This window comes from Schistocerca gregaria, chromosome 3, assembly GCF_023897955.1.
Source record: "Schistocerca gregaria isolate iqSchGreg1 chromosome 3, iqSchGreg1.2, whole genome shotgun sequence".
Taxonomy (NCBI): Eukaryota; Metazoa; Arthropoda; class Insecta; order Orthoptera; family Acrididae; genus Schistocerca; species Schistocerca gregaria.
Genome location: NC_064922.1, coordinates 198,464,417 through 198,472,498, shown reverse-complemented (window position 1 = coordinate 198,472,498; position 8,082 = coordinate 198,464,417).

Genomic DNA, 8,082 nt, shown 5'->3' with positions numbered 1-8,082 from the left:
GGTAACCTGTACCTCAGCCAGTCACTTTCTTTCTTATGTTCCACTCGCATATAGAGTGAGGGAAAAACGACTGTCTATACGCCACCATACGAGACCTATTTCTTTTATTTTATCGTCGTAGTATTTACGCGAAGTGTGCGTTGGCGGCAGTAGAATGATTCTGCAGTCACCTTCAGAGGCCGGTTCTCTTAATTTCCTCAGTAGTGTTCCACGAAAAGAACGTCACCTTCCCTGCAGGGGTTCCAATTTGAGTTTCCAAAGCATCTCCGTAATATTTGTTTCATCCACCAGAACAGTCCATTTTCTCCTGTCTGAGGATACTGCTCCTCCAAATTTGTAGTGGCAATTGTCAAGAAAGAGTAACCAAACGCAATTAAAAATTCATCTTGCAACTTCTGTTCACCTGCAACTTTTTTGGCCTTTTTCACAGCTGAAAAATCATTCGGTATAACATCTCACATATAGCCTCAAAACGGTTACTAATAAGTATACCTTGCCTTTACCCAAGTACCCAATCTACAAGTTGGAACAGGAAGATCTGCAATTTCAGCATACGTTTGTATCCTAGCAGGAGACACTTTTAGCAATTTCTTTGTGCTAGACAGAAATGTATTTGCATATGAATGTTCATCTTTTAGTGTTTCACAGACTCGATGCAATTCATGTGCAACACAAGTCGTGTGCCTTAGATTACAGAACATAGGTTTCAGGCTGGCAGATGCTAAATGCTTGATCCGTAAGTATTAGCCACACTCGATCATACTGTATTCCTTCAGGCCATGATACATCACCTGCATCATTGAAACTTTTCATCACAATGGCGTTGTTTGTTTTATTCACCAAGTAGATTTTCAACAGCTTGGGTTTCACTTGTTGTCCGTGCAGGGGTGCTACTAAAATGTTTAGTAAATACCTATTTTGCATATCACTGGTTTCATCTGGTAGAACATATACCGGATTTTCAGAAATTACTGGCCTCATCGCTTATAATTTATCTTCGTGCAGAGGCTGAACGTATGATTCTCGAGGAGCTCTGATTTGGAACAGACTTCCCTTTATATTTCTGCAAATATGTTTTCATAATAGGGTTGGCGGAAACAGGAATACCACATGCCACAAATGTGGCTAATTTCAAGAAGTCATTGGGCATATTCCCGGGAGCTCACTTCCTGTTTCGGCATACTCTATTACTGACGCTGTTAACACATGAAAATAAAATAAATAAATTTCGTTTGCCTGACTGGCCTGGTGCAAGTCTTTGAATTTAACGGCACTTCATCGACTTGTGTGTCGTCAACGTACCCCAGTTATCCAACAAGGCAAAGGGAGCCTACAGTAGTCAAAGCGAATTTTGTAACGTCACCTATGCAATACTGACAACTCCGGCAGTCTCACCAGAGTCGTTCTTACAACCCCGTTAGTACAATGTAGGGAGCCTACGGTTCTAGCCGCGAACTGAGGAACTACGATAAACCAAGCTTCGCAAACGGAAACTTCTTCGTTCCTAAGCCTTTACAGTAACGTTCATATTTTTATTTCTTTAGGAACAAAATGTGGCAAAAATACAAAAGATATTAAACAAGTGGAAAAAGATGTTCATATTACGAAAAGGTGCAAAATGGCGCAGCCAAAACTCAATTAGGTATGTTCATTTAATGTTTTATTTGCAAGACAAGCTAATTTGGGCATTTTGATAGCAAAAAAATTAAGGTGCGGCATTTAAAATTCCTAGCACTACACATTCAGCACTAGTAACGACATACGTCTGCCTAGAACATATAATCTGCTTGGCGTTGGAGGTATTCTGCTATCTATTACCAGGTATGCTGTTATGTGGTGGTACTGTGTTCCTGACGATTTCTAATGACTTTTATTTGTTTTCGAAAAAAGCGCACGTTCCTCTGAATTTCGGAAAGCTATTCGAATTGAGATATGGACCTCAAACTCTGCTCTTGTAGACTATTCAGCGCTTTTTGTGGGGAGCTGTGACGTAATTATGTCTTGTGAAGAGACATCTAGGTGTAATGAAATCAACAAGTGCACATGATTCGGAGTCCCATTCTGTAGCGCATCGAGTTCACTTGCAATTGCCTTTGTCATCGTCGTTAGTGTTAAGAATTTCTTTAGGTGTGCCGATGAAATCAAACAAAAACTGTTGTACCTGTTACAAGCCAAATTAAAACGCTAACTTAAGGAAACCAAAAAGTGAATAATCTGTGGAAATAACGACGAATTTTTTTAATTGTGTTAGGTTGTACTCAAGTCCTTGAACAAGAATGTGTGGTTTTTGTATTTGAACAAATAGTTTTTGAGAACTGTGTACTAATGTTAAAATGGTCAACGATAGGAAATACGCACGGTGCCGGGTCCCCTTGTAGTTAGTGTTATTTATCGAAAGGTGAGAAATTATGTTGTGTACTTCGCCTGATAATGAACCGAGCAAATGATAATACTTCGCAGTGTCCTGTAACTCAACATTATGAATGGTGATATACGCAAAAGTGTCACATCATATCACCGTTAACTGATGGCAGTTTTAATTTGAGCATCTTGATGCTGCGTTTCCATGCAATCAAGGCAAATCCAGCCCATGACGAAACCTTATCACCTGCGATGGCGTGATTCAACTGAATTGCTCTCTTTTTATTCAAAACCTCGGATATTATCTTTTCAAAGATTTCTTTGTCCTCAGCATGTATGCCTACGTCTTCAAACAATTCGAACTGTGTATGTGCGTCTTCATACTTCATGCTTTTTGGTAACTGTTCTAGCCTCACAGCAATAACCAAAGTGTCCGATTTACCTGTTGGGACTGCGACTGCTGTGTTCGGTTGCGGGCTGAGTTGGAATCCCTTCGCTCCCAACTTCAGGCAGTGTTGGCTTCGCTCACACAGCTTGAGGCTGTTGCCAATGGGCATCACTGTGGGGGTCCGGATGGGGGTTTGTCGGGGACGGCCAGCTCGTGCCACGCATCCCCCGATCGGACTACGGCTGTGGCTGCCCAGGATACTGCTCACATTGAGGCAGACCCCTCACCTGTGGTAGAGTGGGAGGTCGTCTCGAGGTGTGGCAGGGGGCGAAAGACATTCTGGAGGGTTGAACAGAAGGCCTCTCCAGTTTGTCTGACGAACCGGTTTCAGGCTCTGTCTCCGGCTGATACTTATCTTCGGCCGGACTTGGCTGCTTGTCCTGTTCCAGAGGTTGCCCCTCAGTCTGCAAGATCCGGGCGGTCGCAGAGGGTGGGGCTACTGGTAATTGGGAGCTCCAACGTCAGGCGCATAATGGGACCCCTTAGGGATATGGCAGCAAGAGAGGGGAAGAAAACCAATGTGCACTCAGTGCATACCGGAGGGAGTCATTCCAGATGTGGAAAGGGTCCTTCCGGATGCCATGAGGGGTACAGGGTGCACCCATCTGCAGGTGGTCGCTTATGTCGGCACCAATGATGTGTGTCGCTGTTAATTGGAAGAAATCCTCTCTGGCTTCCAGCGGCTATCTGATTTGGTGAAGACTTCCAGTCTCGCTAGCGGAATGAAAGCGGAGCTCACCATCTGCAGCATCGTCGATAGGACTGACTGCGGACCTTTGGTACAGAGCCGAGTGGAGGGTCTGAATCAGAGGCTGAGACGGTTCTGCGACCTTGTGGGCTGCAGATTCCTCGACTTGTGCCATAAGGTGGTGGGCTTTCGGGTTCTGCTGGATAGGTCAGGAGTCCACTACACACAGCAGGCGGCTACACGGGTAGCAGGGGTTGTGTGGCGTGGACTGGGCTGTTTTTTTTAGGTTAGATGGCCTCAGGCAAGTACAGAAAGGGCAACAGCCTCCAGTGGTGCAGGGCAAAGTCAGGACATGCGGGGACCAAGCAGCAATCGGTATTGTAAATGTAAACTGTCGAAGCTGCGTTGGTAAAGTACCAGAACTTCAAGCGCTGATATAAAGCACCGAAGCTGAATAATTATAGGTACGGAAAGATGGCTGAAGCCAAAGTCTGCCAAAATTTTTACAAAGGCACAGACGGTGTTTAGAACGGATAGGTTGCATGCAACCGGTGGTGGCGTGTTTGTCGCTGTTAGTAGTAGAATTATTATGGGTGGAGGTTACACTCAACAACCGAGCTAGGTTAATAAATGGCTCCTTTCACCGACCTCCCGACTCAGCAGCATTAGTGGCAGAACAACTGAGAGAAAATCTGGAATAGATTTCGCATACCTTTTCTCAGCATCTTATAGTCTTAGGTGGAGATTTCAATTTATCCGATATAGACTGGGAAACTCAGATGTTTAGGACGGTTGGTAGGGACAGAGCATCGAGTGACATTATACTGAGTGCACTATCCGAAAATTACCTCGAGCAATTACACAGAGAACCGACTCGTCGAGATAACATCTTGGACCTACTGATAACAAACAGACCTGAACCTTTCTACTCTGTATGCGCAGAACAAGGAATCAGTGATCATAAGGCCGTTGCAGTATCCCAGAATATGGAAGTAAATAGGAATATAAAAAAAGGGAGGAAGGTTTACCTGTTTAGCAAGAGTAATAGAAGGCAGATTTCAGACTACCTAACAGATCAAAACGAAATTTCTGTTCCAACACTGACAATGTTGAGTGTTTATGGAAAAAGTTCAAGGCAATCGTAAAATGCGTTTTAAACAGGTACGTGCCGAGTAAAACAATGGGGGACGGGAAAAACCCACCGTGGTTCACCAACAAAGTTAGGAAAGCAAATAGAGCTTCACTGCAAGTTTAAACGCAGCCAAAACCTCTCAGACAAACAGAAGCTAAACGATCTCAAAGCTAGCCTAAGGAGGGCTATGCGTGAAGCGTTCAGTGAATTCGAAAGTGAAATTCCATGTACCGACTTGACAGAAAATCCTAGGAAGTTCTGATCTTACTTTAAATCAGTAAGTGGCTCGAAACAGCATATCCAGACACTCTGGGATGATAATGGCACTGAAACAGAGGATGACACGCGTAAAGCTGAAATATTAAACACCTTTTTCCAAAGCTGTTTCACAGAGGAAGACCGCACTCCAGTTCCTTCTCTAAATCCTCGCACAAACGAAAAAATGGCTGACATCGATATAAGAGTCCAAGGAATAGAAAAGCAACTGAAATCACTCAACAGAGGAGTCCACTGGACCTGACGGGATACCAATTCGATTCTACACAGAGTACGCGAAAGAACTTGTCCCCCTTCTAACAGCCGTGTATCACAAGTCTCTAGAGGAACGGAAGGTTCCAAATGATTGGAAAAGAGCACAGGTAGCCCCAGTCTTCAAGAAGGGTCGTCGATCAGATGCGCAAAGCTGTAGACCTATATCCCTGACATCGATCTGTTGTAGAATTTTAGAACATGTGTTTTGCTCGCGTATCATGTTATTTCTGGAAACCCAGAATCTACTCTGTAGGAGTCAACATGGATTCCGGAAATTGTGATCGTGTGAGACCCAACTCGCTTTATTTGTTTATGAGACCCAGAAAATATTAGATACAGGCGCCCAGGTAGATGCCACTTTCCTTGACTTCCGGAAGGCGTTCGATACAGTTCCGCACTGTCGCGTGATATACAGAGTAAGAGCCTACGGAATATCAGACCAGCTGCGAGGCTGGATTGAAGAGTTTTTAGCAAACAGAACACAGTATGTCGTTCTCAATGGAGAGACGTCTACAGACGTTAAAGTGACCTCTGGCGTGCCACAGGGGAGTGTTATGGGACCATTGCTTTTCACAATATATATAAATGACCTAGTAGATAGTGTCGGAAGTTCCATGCGGCTTTTCGCGGCTGATGCTGTAGTATAAGGGAACTTGTAGCATAAGAAAATTGCAGCGAAATGCAGGAAGATCTGCAGCGGATAGGCACTTGGTGCAGGGAGTGGCAACTGACCCTTAACATAGACAAATGTAATGTATTGCGAAGACATAGAAAGAAGGATCCTTTATTGTATGATTATATGATAGCGGAACAAACACTGGTAGCAGTTACTTCTGTAAAATATCTGGTAGTATGCGTGCGGAACGATTTGAAGTGGAATGATCATATAAAATTAATTGTTGATAAGGCTGGTGCCAGGTTGAGATTCATTGGGAGAGTCCTTAGAAAATGCAGTCCATCAACAAAGGAGGTGGCTTACAAAACAATCGTTCGACCTATACTTGAGTATTGCTCATCAGTGTGGGATCCGTACCAGGTCGGGTTGACAGAGGAGATAGAGAAGATCCAAAGAAGAGCGGCGCGTTTCGTCACTGGGTTATTTGGAAAGCGTGATAGCTTTACGGGGATGTTTGGCAGACTCAAGTGGCAGACTCTGCAAGAGAGGCGCTCTGCATCGCGGTGTAGCTTGCTGTCCAGGTTTCGAGAGGGTGCGTTTCTGGATGAGGTATCGAATATATTGCTTCCCCCTACTTATACCTCCCGAGGAGATCACGAATGTAAAATGAGAGAGATTCGAGCGCGCACAGAGGCCTTCCTGCAGTCGTTCTTCCCGCGAACCATACGCGACTGGAACAGGAAAGAGAGGTAATAACAATGACACGTAAAGTGCCCTCCGCCACAAACCGTTGGGTGGCTTGACGAGTATAAATGTAGATGTAGATGTACGTCGAATTCGTTTGAAAACTTTAACAGCCTCGTGAGGCTTTCTTTCGCCACCGAGAGTATAGTAACATGTTTCTTTCTTAAAACCTTGTCTATCACAGGAAGTTGGCGGTGGCAAGCAACAGCAGAAGCAACGGTTACAACGAATGGAAATTACAGGAAGCAGGATAGCCAGAGCAGGTACTAAGCTTACAGAAGTGTCGTGCCAATGCTGCTGGATGCGTATCCGTGCTGTTTCGCCGGAACTCGTCGCTGCCGTTCCTCCAATGAATGGCTGCCGCTGCACGTTGCTTCGCCGAGTCCATTACAATCCAGACCGGAGGCAAAAGTGTTTGCGCCCGCTGACGGAAATGTAAAACCTATGTGTAACAGAGGGACTAGGACTTCACCACTGCATAATGATTTGGATTCATTCAGACTGTAATGAATACCGATAAGTGTTGGTGACTCACTCATTATTCACGATTAAATGAATATTCATACATCAAAATAAACACGTTCGTCATTTAACGTTCAGGGCGCGTGAGCTACGAGCTTACACGTCATAACTGCGTTCATTGCTCTTCTTTCGCAGGGACGTGGGAACCGCTAGGAGTCATCGGACCGCGGTTACCTGCTATCCATTGTCCAGCTGCGCTAGCACTCACTAGTGACTCGGTCGAATGTAGTGACTAAACACAAACTATTTACAAATACATGAGGCACGAATAATCATCTTGTGGTGCAGTTCTTCTTGCTGTGCTGTGCAACGAAAATGGGATGAGAAGTTCTGCCTTATGCAAGACACCTTTTTTTGTTTTGTTTCACCCATACATGTTTCAGCACTTTTACGCTATCGTCAGTGGGCTAAATTTTTATTTTTAACTGTAAAATTGTTGATACATATTAACATTTGTGTTGTTTACAACATTATGTAAAAGTTCCATTTATAGCTTAATTGGCGAAAAGTGGATGTAAGCATTAGTTAACATACCTTACATGCTGTTATTGTGCATTTATTTTGGTAGCTGTTCTGCTACACAATATACAACTTGTCATCTGCAAACAGCAAAACGTAATTTATTTTCTGTTTGTTATGCATTTACAACCGGAATTGATTCTGTATCACGTTTTTTGTGTGTAACGTACAGCTGTGAAGTTGTGGTGCGTTCTCCTGTGTTGTTGGCGAAGTAAATAGGCTTACTTCTTAACCTATGGTCGCTTGCCACTGCACTTTTTTCGATTTTTCAAAACATAGGCGGAGTTTTCGCTGCCATTACGTGATGCGTGATGTCGTGGCTGTGTGGTGTTCATTTTTTTCGTAGCGTGTTTTGCTGGGTGAGGCGAGCGAGTTTGAATTGTACTTGGCATCAGTAGTGTATAGTTTGTGCGGATTTGAGAGCGTGTGTTAAGTACTGGAGCAGAGAGGGAGGTAGATAAGATAGATAGATAGATAGATAGAGAGAGAGAGAGAGAGAGAGAGAGAGAGAGAGAGAGAGA